Source organism: Thermobia domestica, chromosome 18, assembly GCF_964235325.1.
Source record: "Thermobia domestica chromosome 18, izTheDome1.hap1.1, whole genome shotgun sequence".
NCBI classification, from domain to species: domain Eukaryota; kingdom Metazoa; phylum Arthropoda; class Insecta; order Zygentoma; family Lepismatidae; genus Thermobia; species Thermobia domestica.
Window position 1 is genome coordinate 136,856,476 of NC_137471.1, and position 11,583 is coordinate 136,868,058.

Here is an 11,583-nt window from a genome sequence, read left to right on the forward strand (position 1 = left end):
TATATATATATATATATATATATAAATTTTTTTTTTTTTTGAGTGTGTTACGTTTGTGACACAATATTGTTTTCAGAAGCTGATTCAGGCCCTACGCAAACATTTTAAACATTTGGCGATCAAACGCGATCAAACGACAATGAAACGATCTGACCCAATTCCGATCGAATTTGGTTCGATGGGGGGCTAACAGGTCAGCCTGTTAGTCCCACTAAGCAATTACTTGTATTTCGTCACTACGCGTGGCGATCAAACGATATTTTTTGACGATCAAACGTGATCAAACGACAATGAAACGATCTGACCCAATTCCGATCGAATTTGGTTCGATGGGGGGGCTAACAGGTTAACCTGTTAGCCCCCTAACATAATTACTTGTATTACGTCACTACGCGTGGCGATCAAAGGATAATTTTTGGCGATCAAACGATATTTTTTGGCGATCAAACGATATTTTTTGGCGATCAAACACGATCAAACGACAATGAAACGATCTGACCCAATTCCGATCGAATTTGGTTCGATGGGGGCTAACAGGTTAACTGTTAGCCCCCCTACCTAATTACTTGTATTTCGTCACTACGCGTGGCGATCAAACAATATTTTTTGGCGATCAAACGTGATCAAACGACAATAAAATGATCTGAACCAATTCTGATCGAATTTGGTTCGATGGGGGCTAACAGGTTAACCTGTTAGCCCCCCTACCTAATTACTTGTATTACGTTACTACGCGTGGCGATCAAACGATAATTTTTGGCGATGAAACGCGATCAAACGACGATCAAACGATCTGGCTCAATTCCAATCGAATTTTGTTACATGGGGGGCTAACAGGTTAACCTGTTAGCCCCCCTAAGCAATTACTTGTATTACGTCACTACGCGTGGCGATCGAACGTGATCAAACGACAATAAAATGATCTGACCCAATTCTGATCGAATTTGGTTCGATGGGGGCTAACAGGTTAACCTGTTAGCCCCCCTACCTAATTACTTGTATTACGTCACTACGCGTGGCGATCAAACGATAATTTTTGGCGATCAGACGATCTGGCTCAATTCCAATCGAATTTTGTTATATGGGGGGCTAACAGGTCACCGGTCTGCGATGTGCATTACTCGTCTCACTCTCGCAGTATCACCGTGATATGGGGCAAAATATCTAAATCATTACGCATATCCATGAAAAGAGGTGGTACTTTTTCTTCTTAAGTTCAATTTCTTGATGTGCTTTTTACATTGTATAGCATACGAACATACAAATAGTAACTTCAGTACTACAAAGTAAGTAAACAAATATTGTATATATACTATTCTATGAGAACATGAAAATTAGCTACTTAAGGTCTTAATTTTCTTCAAGTGAATTGAACAACGTTGATATCGTTTGATAAACCATTTGCTTTTCTTCTGCACTTACGGGTTTGCATTGTTTATGTTTAACAGAATAACTCGGAGCAGCAGTTAACCTTCTGGCTTCCTTGGGCGACATCTTTAAATTGTGGAGCGCACTTCACGTGTTTTGTCATTTTTTTGTAACAGTTTTCACTTACAAATTTGATTTTGGTTCAAGATTTCGATCACATATAGATACACAGTTTGAGTCGGATCCTATATGTTCGTTCCTCCTCTTGCTATACCTTAATAATACATTAATTACCATAATATATTACATTTGTTGTGCAATATTGGCTTATGGAAGAATCAACTGTTATTAGTCTCATTTTCAGTGCTGCTAACTTACAGTTATTTTTCAGTTTTCACAAAGAATCGTTGGCAAAGAGTTGTGTAATTCATAAGAATGGGCTAAGAAAAAGAAAAAAGAAATCAAGTGTACTCGCTGTCCTTATTGAAGATATTAAGTTCTTTATAGTATTTCAGATCATTGTTTGGCCTTTCATTAGAGATGAAGAAATAGTCAATTAAAAGAAAAAAAAAGAAAGAGAGTGAGGGGAAATAGAGAGAAGTTAAAGAGGATAAAACTGTTTTACTGATTCATTACGAAGTAATATGAGGTTAATTTTTTCAGTTATAATTCGTATATCTTTTTTAAAAAATGCGATCAGACTAAATGACATTTAAGAATTTTATAATAATGGATAGGAATGTTCATAACTTTTGAGTCTTATAGTTTTTTCTAGCCGCAGCGACATTTAGAGGAGATACTATATGCATGTTAATTAAATAATGTGTCTTTATTCCTATGTATAATCTAAAAAAAGTTTCTTGGAATTTGATGAATGAAGTGTCGATAGTTTTCATACTCTCATGACTAAGATTTGTTTATGGCGTAACTTTTCTGTTAGGTATCAAATGAAAGAATAAGTCACGAGGATTCAAAAAATATTTTATAGGTATTTTATTACATATAAGAAAGAAAAGAAAATAATGAATGCTCTATTTAATAAATAAGTAAACTCAGTAGCTTTCAAGTTCTTGAAGAATGAACAATTCCTTGTTCCAAACACTCGCTCGCCTGTAATGGAAACGTACAAGGAGCTCAATTTTGAAATGAAATGAAATGTGGGAGGAAATTCAAGAACCCCGAGGAAAACCAAGCACACGGTGTTTGTCCACTACAAGGTTCACTTTGCGCGAGCTGGGATCAAACCAGGGACTCCATCTGCCACAGGTGAACGCTCTACCTCTGAGCCACCGCAACCGCCAAGAGCTCAATTTTGAATAGAAGTGGTGAGTTCAACTGCACATGTTTCTAGATCCGATAATTAACTCCTTTGTAGCTATATGATTCGCGTACGTGTCAACGGGCGGGAGACCCGCGTTCAATTTCCGGACAGAGTTCATGTAGTTCGCATCGCTCGTTAGGGGACTCCATTTTCAGTTGTTGTTGAAGGGGACGATAAACTTTAATCCGTCCATCCAACCATAGATCTGCTATTGTGCTGCCAAATTTTCTTGATCCGTGCCAAAATGCGGACTAAAGCTCACACCCATGCGTTGAGCCAATAAGGGTTCAGGTGTTGCTAAGCGAGAGAGCGGATGACGAATGAGGGTGGAATTCCTTCAGCCGATAGCAGCGCTTGGAATAGGAGACTAGGTGTCAAGTCAATGTGGTATATCTTTAGTAGGGCCACTAAGTCATCATTTAATATTGTCTTTGAATCCTAATATTTTAGATAGATTCTCAGATAGAGAAAACGTTAGGAGTGGGGATAGTAAGTTTTAATTTTAATTTACACTGGTAGAAGAAATTTAACGGTTTGTCCTTTTTCCTCCTGGTGCGTGTTTGCGTTTACATAGCAGTTCGGAGATTCAGGAGCAGTGCGTACGCCACTGCAAACGAGTGAAAATGGTTCTTGATTCTCCTATCACAAGCCCATGCCATTTCATTTTTAATCTCATTGTTTTCTCCCCTTCAGTTTGTTTATTCATTTCTTACCACAAAATTACATAGGCCTATAATATTTTTTGATTAATTAGTTGGTAACATTTCTGCACTGCAAATGAAATGAAATGAAATTTTTGAGTTTTACGTCCTACGATTATGCCGGTTAGGTTAAAGGAGGCGGTGATGATGAGAGATGAATGAAATGGTGAAATTAAGAAAGTGGGAGGAAACGGGTGAACCCCGAGAAAACCCACACACACGGTGTTTGTCCACCACAAAGCTCACTTGGCGGGAGATTTCTGCACTGCAGTCTCCATTGTTTACAAAGGCTGCAAAGCTTTGTGAAAATCTGAAAAGATTACTTTTTCCCCTTACTCTGAAGCAAAAAAACTTTAATTTTTTAACTTTATGACTTCCCTCAGAAGCAGCTTCCAGGGGCGTCATTTAGGGAGGGCAGGAGGGGACAATTGCCCCCTCCCCAAAGAGTTTGAGGAATACATATACTTTATCATATATATTTTCAAATCTAGTAATTAAATTTTCGAAACCCATTCGTGTTATAAGTTTTCCATGACATGCCCACAGATAGCTTTGAAATTTCTCGCAAGCACCGTATCGTTTCTACGACTATGCGCATATCGTATGATTATAAATATATGATTCATTTCACAATACTAAGTATTGTAAGCAGGGTGCGAATTACCGGGGGGATGAGGGGGATTTTCCCCTCAATCACATTTTGTTCCCCCCAGAGAAATCAGCTGAAGTATCCCCACCGGGGATGCTCCCTTTCTCCCCTAAACTATGTTCAGTATAACTTCAAATTTCTTCTGAATGATTGATGTACACTATTCAGTTTTGGTCATTTCTACTTACCACCTAATTACCCACTATTTTCATTGTTTAGTTGATCTATATTATTATGACTACGGTTGTTACTTGCAACTGTACCTTCGTACCCTTCAGTTCGTCATCGTTTGTGAATTTGAGTGTACTAATTGCGTATAACAAAGCCACATATGGATTTATAAATGTTCTTAGCGGTTGGCCAAGAAGAAGTAAACAAATAGCATCTTCCACCATACTTGGCGAAGGCGGGACATGCCATATTCATCCTCTACATTTGTATCGATTATCATCTTATTTTAATTTTTGTTATAACATGTTATTTCATTTTCCAGTGTACTCTTTGTTACCACATGGTCTTCATTCCCTAGTAGTTTGTGTGTATGCAACTCAAAATTGCATTTAATTTGTGATAATTAGCATAGTAATCACTGCCTTTTACAGTTTACGGAAATGAACTTTTGAAACTGTACTCAAAATCTGAGATATAGGTATTCTCTCATAAGTATATGTTACGTACACGCTGGAGATACGCACCTAGTGAGCAGACATGTTAGTGAAGGTGATTTTTAGGTGAATAAGTGCATAATTCAAGATTTATTTCAGCATTTGTTAATACGACTGGTCCTCCGTGTCATTGTTGTATCTGCATAAGCATTTCAACTGGAGCGGGTATTTAAAGTTAACCCTTCGTTTTTTCATATTTCTTTTTGCTATACAGTTTGCTGTCCACGCTAATAATGTTGTCTGAAAAACTTCTATGTAATATTTTACTTTATTTGAATAACGTAGCCCACAGTGAAACAACTCATCTGCAACCTAACAGTAAAGTAATTGTAAGTGTTGACTTCCTGAACCCCATCACGGAGACGATATTTAGAGGCAAAAAGGTAGTGAAGAGCACACCTTTAGCGGGGAGTAGAAGCACAAGCTCAAAGTTTGAATTGAGAGATTTTAAATACTTGGCCTTCGATTTCACCTTGATGTCAGAAATCGGGACCAGCAACAATCCATTTCTTGTTTGACAGGATTCTAAATTTTCTCAAAAAAAAAAAAAAAAAAAAAGTAAGTCCGGTTTAACTGATAGTTTTAGTGGTTTTCATAAGTCAGATTTTTTTTTTGCTACCTGTATGTAATTACGCAAAGTGGAAGATTTCAATATGAATGGTAAAATTAACATATGCTTGTGATCATGGCTATCGCTCGGGCCGAATTATTAAGTAAAGAAGCCTTAGAGAGTTACGGGTACAAGAGTGAGTACAACATTTAAACACGTTCAGAAAGGTTTGGTGGGGTATGTGTGTATGTCAGACAATATATACGTACATAGTTATTGTCAGTAGATTTATTACATTAATAAATCTCTTATTTATTACAGATGTCACACACACACACACAAATGTATATATATATATATATATATATATATATATATATATATATATATATATAATATGGGGGTATTGTATCATTTTGAAATTTTGAAATTTGCACGTTCAGACTACATGTCTTGATGGCCTAATTTTATCCCCCCCAATATACATTATCTAATTCGCACACTGATTTTAAGCGCTGATCTTCAATGTTAAAAGAGCAATATTTATTGTTTGTATAACGTTAAAATAATTAACTATATTTTATGTTTTTCACAACTATCTCCTGATTATGATTACATTGCAAATTCAGTATAGTAGTTACAACAAAAAATATGATTTGCACAATTTTATTCTTGTTCTTATTACAATCCAATTTTCAACTATATATATATATATTTTTTTTTTGTACGTGCAACCCTACCTGTTTTTTTAGTGCACACGAGCTTTGTTCCTACCCATTCCTTGAAATTTCATCCGTTAAATTTCTGAAAAGGTACTCCAAATTCTCTTACATGTGAGTTAGACATTCAGACTTGGGCGTCATAGTTGTGTACTTTAAATTTCTATTGCATTTATTCCAGTGTGGAAATTGAAGCAGTTCGAGTTTGGGGGGAGGGAGTTAGTGTGTGTCTAAAGTATACTTGCAGTAAGGAAGTACTGTTGCAGACTAGGTGGTAATTTCTCAACGCATTTCAAAAGTGAATTTCACTCGCAGAAAAATACCCTTGTACCTATGGCGTATTTAGGGGGCTACCGGCCCTAAGCTCCCCAGAAAAAAATCTTAGTTTTCCCTTCCACGTACCTATAATAATTATCCTTCTTACCATTTCTAAGAATTTCATTGACTTTCCATTTTCTAATGGTCTTTGTTCAGAAATAATACTGTATTTCTCACATTTCATTCCATGTAAAAACTGCGTTCTTTTCTCTTACTTTCGTCTATTCTAATTTTCCGTTTCTTTTTCTCAGTTTTTACTTTCTTTCGTTTCTCCTATCTTACTTCTTAATTGTGATTCAAGTTGGCAGTCGTCAGCAACACCAAAACTACGCGGAACTGGTGTTCCACACCAACTTGCACGGATATCAACATAACAGGACTTCAGTTATTATAGCAAAGGAATATTTACGATATTTAATTATAAAAGAAAGTAAATTTTTGATTTAAGGAAAATAAAGAGGTGGAATAAGTCCCAAGAAAATAAGTAGGGCAAGTGGATGCTTCCATTTTTTTCTATGGATAAAATAGAATATTTGATTTACTGCCAAATTTTTGTGTGTATCATATTACTTAAGATTCATCAGTCAGCAATTCTTGTAATAAAAATTAATCAGCAGTGTCGTATTTATGGGGGGGGGGCTTCTGGGCTCAAAGTAGATATCATGCACTATGGAAGAAATTTGATCCCTCCCGTTCTTAGAATTCGATATCATTTCCTGGAATTCGGAGGCAAGTTTCACCAAGCCTTTAGTTGCTATGTTCATAGCCTTTTACGGCTACCACAGAAGCCCGTGGGAAAATGTTGGTTTATTTGAACCCCCATCACCCCCTACTCCTCCTGGAAAGCCAAAGAGCATAAGCGATTTAACCCCTTGGTCCTATTCCCACGAAATGTCTGTAGATTATAAACTGAAAGCATAATATTCAAATGATCAAAGCTTCTCAGCAGATTGTGTGAAATTGGTCTTAGTTGCTAAGGTAAATGTTATATTTCATAATTTTTTTAAAGCATGGGATTAGACACAATATATGAGTCTCATAACGAAACACATACCCATGCAAAATCGTGTTGCTTAGCCCCTTGGCCCTATTCCCACAAAGTTATGAACCGAAGACGTGGTATTCAAATGATCAAAGCTTCTCACGAAATTGACTTAGTTGCTAAGTTAAATATTGTATTTCACATTTTTTAAGATGTAGGACAAGAAACATTATATGAGTCTCATAACGAAACACATACCTATACACTCCTCCCCAGACCTCCTGCGAATGGATTCCAATGATTGAGCATATTCTAATAGCGGAACCTTCTCATAGCATATCATTTTGTTTAAAAACGTAGGATGTGAAATGTGTTATATGGATATTCATATCATGATGTCTGTTATGACAAGTAAATCGATATCATGTCCTGGAATTGGGAGGCAAGTTTCGACAAGCCTTTAGTTGTTATGTTCATAGCCTTTTACGGCTAGCAAAGGAGCGCATGGGAAAATGTTGATTTGTGAGAACAGCCTGTTGATAGAAACAGCCTATTGCTAGGAACAAGATGAAACATGCCTTTCTCGGCCTTTTAAGGTTACCATCAGCTATAGGTTCATGAAAAAACATGCCTTTTTTATTCGTCTTGTATTGGTTAGCTAATTTGAATTCCCAAGCCCCGCCCCCTTCCGTAAAGACTCTTGGACGGCTACCGGATCTTCATCAGAGTCCTTTCAGTTATCACGATTGAAGCCTACCAATTGATTGTGTTTTCAGGCTAAAACTGTAGTGTGTGTTTTGTGATACCGGTCGTTCTTATTAAAATAGGTAAGTAAAAATATATATGTTCTTTCTTCATTTAGTTATAAAGGCAGTTGAAAGAACAAGTGTATTTATTCATAGTTCCGTTCAGGTTCTAACATTAAAAAAAAAACAACATATATGTGAATGTCTGTTTTGCTAGTCTCTTTCTTTCTCTGTTTGCTAGCACATTGAACTCCATCTTAAAATGGTTCAGTTTCTAGAGCAACAGATAAGATAACATTGTCAAATGTTTTGATGATTCGTATTGCAACTAGTTAACAGACTGACGAATGATAAAAGGTACAGTACATTTAATTGTATGTTAAATCATATTATGTCTGTATGTGTCTGTAGTATGTGCTTGGGGGGAGCCCCCCTGGAACATCGAATCACTTCACCTTTAAGTAATGATAATAGAATAAAAAATGTGGAACGGGAGAAAAAAGAAATGAAATCTATGAGTTTTAGTCCTATAGTTGACTACTAGACTAGTGGAGAGGGAAAGTGATGATGAGAAATGATGAAGTGAAGAAAGTGGGAGGGAACGGGAGAACTCCCAAGGAAATCCATTCATACGGTGTTTGTCCACCATAAAGTTCATTTGTCTGGAGCAGATTTTGAACACGGTGCCTCACGCATCACGAGGAAACGGGAGAACTCCCAAGGAAATCCATTCATACGGTGTTTGTCCACCATAAAGTTCATTTGTCTGGAGCAGATTTTGAACACGGTGCCTCACGCATCACAGGTGAACGCTCCTGGAGAACCCAGAGGAAATCCACGTACACTGTGTTTGTCCATCATAAAGTTCATTTGTTGGGAACAGGATATTGAACCTGGTTCCCCCCATGTACCAAATTTCACAACATTAAATCCCCACATTAAGCGGGTTTGCATATCCAGGCTTCTAACTATGAAAACATTTACGCTCGCTCCAACCTCAATCATTTCACGAATAAACCTGTTTTACGTATGTTATTAGGACATAATATCGATTGTGATTTATTCTAAAAACACTTTTATACATTGCAAGGGCTGTAACGTCCAAATATTTACTGAGAACTCATAGTCGTATCGGAATAAACAAAAGAGAGTATGGAACAGTAAACTGCTTTCACAAAAGGCAAAACAAGATGTGCAAAGGCATACAAAACGGTCGAGTGGTTTGGGTCGATACACTATCAATCACATGTTTGTGTGTTCAAATCCGGGAGCAAGTTGTTTCTTTTTTAAGTGTCTTCCTATTTCCATCAGGAGGCTGAAAATATTTCTTTGAGTAACCCATTAAAAACTTCTTTTGTTTCAAATTCGATTAGAGCGGAACATTATATGAATTGCGAATCTTAAATCCATAGCTAAAAAAAATGAAGTACACTCATTACTCCATTATCCTCTGATTTGTAACGGAAAACTATTTGTAAACAGTGGTAGCTTCAGAAAATTTTCCTCGGGGGAATTTCAATATGCGGGTGGAGGGCAAACATTGGTAGTCCACATTGAGCACGATCGAATATATGGTTCTGAAGGCGGAAATTTCTTAGCTTGAGAGGGGTCTCAAATTCACCCTCAGATCACGTCCTGAAAGCATAATTGCTTAAAAGCTTTTCGTAACAAATATAATATTACACTTGTTTCTCGTTCTACATTTAGAATTGGTAAAATCATTACTTATAGAGGATTATAACAAAAGCATAAAAATTACAATACCAATCATGTATAAATTATCCTGTAAGTTACCAACTTTGGGTCAGATTAAAACTCAAAAATATTTGTTTTCGGATTGCACTTAGAAGTAAGTCCTCTCTATATAATCCTGATTGAAAAGCCATGTGTAACTCTAATTAATTAATCAATATTTATACAAATACTTTTTTTATTTTACTATTTTTACTACTCAATATTATATACACTTCATTTCCAAAATCAAAATATCAAAAATGTATATTGTACGAGTGCAGATTCGCAAATAAATGATTATTTATCATATATATTGGTCTCTATTCGAAATTAATTTAATCGAATCCGACAAGAACACAGACAGAATCATCGAGAACAGGTGAAAAAAAGAGAAAAAAGTGCTGTATCCGGCATCGACTCGAACTTAGTTCGAATGGTGCTTTAGAAGCCGAACGTCTTAGACCACTCGGCTATGGTAACAACTAGCAATTGTAGCAAAGGCTTCGAGTAGAAGTTTTTTATTACAGAATAACATTTTCTATTGCCTAAAATATAAACTTAATGTGCTTTGAGATAATATATCTATTAATTTGTTTCATGAACACGTTTTCGTTACTTTGATGAATGATGTATGTTGTTGATATAGATTCTATTACACGTTCTTTCGTAAATATTATAGAAAGTATCAGGGTTATTTATGATCTTTCATGGAAATTGACAGGCGCATGCGCAGTACACAGACAGTTCAATTAGAAGGCGAGGAAGGAAATGCTAACACACTGTTAGAATGTTTCCCTCGCAAGCAGTAGTTCCCAACCGAGGGACGGCGGGACGCACTTCCTCCTCCTGGGGCGGAGTGAAGGGTTTACGAAGTCCCTACGTTGTGTTATATTTCTTGAATGATTATGCACAATATCCAGTCACATCTTCTACATATTTGGATATTCGTAGTATAAATCGTAGTATAAATAAACCGTCCTCCACACACAGTGATTGTTGCTTTTCCAAGATTATAAACTCAAACACTTTTTATTTCAATAGAATATAAAAGTTTCAATGTTAGGGGTTACAACCCCCTGGGTCTTTGATATGTCACCGCCTAAACAGTAACTTTCAAGTTAGAATCGAAAAATGGAGACATGTGACCTACTAAATATATTTTAGTTCATTATACATTTTCATAAATAAAATATCCACAATTATAATGACAGTAAATGCTAAGTAATTATTGTAAATCTTTGTACTTTCATTTTCCCTCTTTCTTCTCAACTGAGCTTGAAACATGTAAAAATGGGAGGTTAAGAATTTCAAATATTACGTAGACCCTATATTTTAGCGTATTACGAAATTATATTTAATAAAATCCGGCAGGATCACAAACAGAAACGTGAAAAAGAGGTATAACCAAATTGTATTGTGGTGAGATTTGAACTACTCTTGAATGGTGCCTCAGAACCTCAAGCCGAATGCCTTAGTCCACTCGGCTAATGTGACAAGTTGAGAATGTAGTAAGCGTGTTTCATGTTCAATCTTTTGTTACAGTATGAAATTTATTTTGTATTCTCTGAAGTTTAATCCTATTTTGACCTGATGTATTAGTCTGTTGAAATTGTTTTATGTTTACGGCATTCTTTACTTTGACGAATGATGTTGTTAATATAGGTTCGTATTCGTTCGTAATATAACGTATTCCTTCATAAATATTACAACAATTGTCAGGATTATTTATGATCTTTCATGGAAATTGACTGGCGCATGCGCAGTACACAAACAGTTCAATTGGAAGGCGAGGATGGAAATGCTATGCTAACACACTGTTAGAATGTTTCA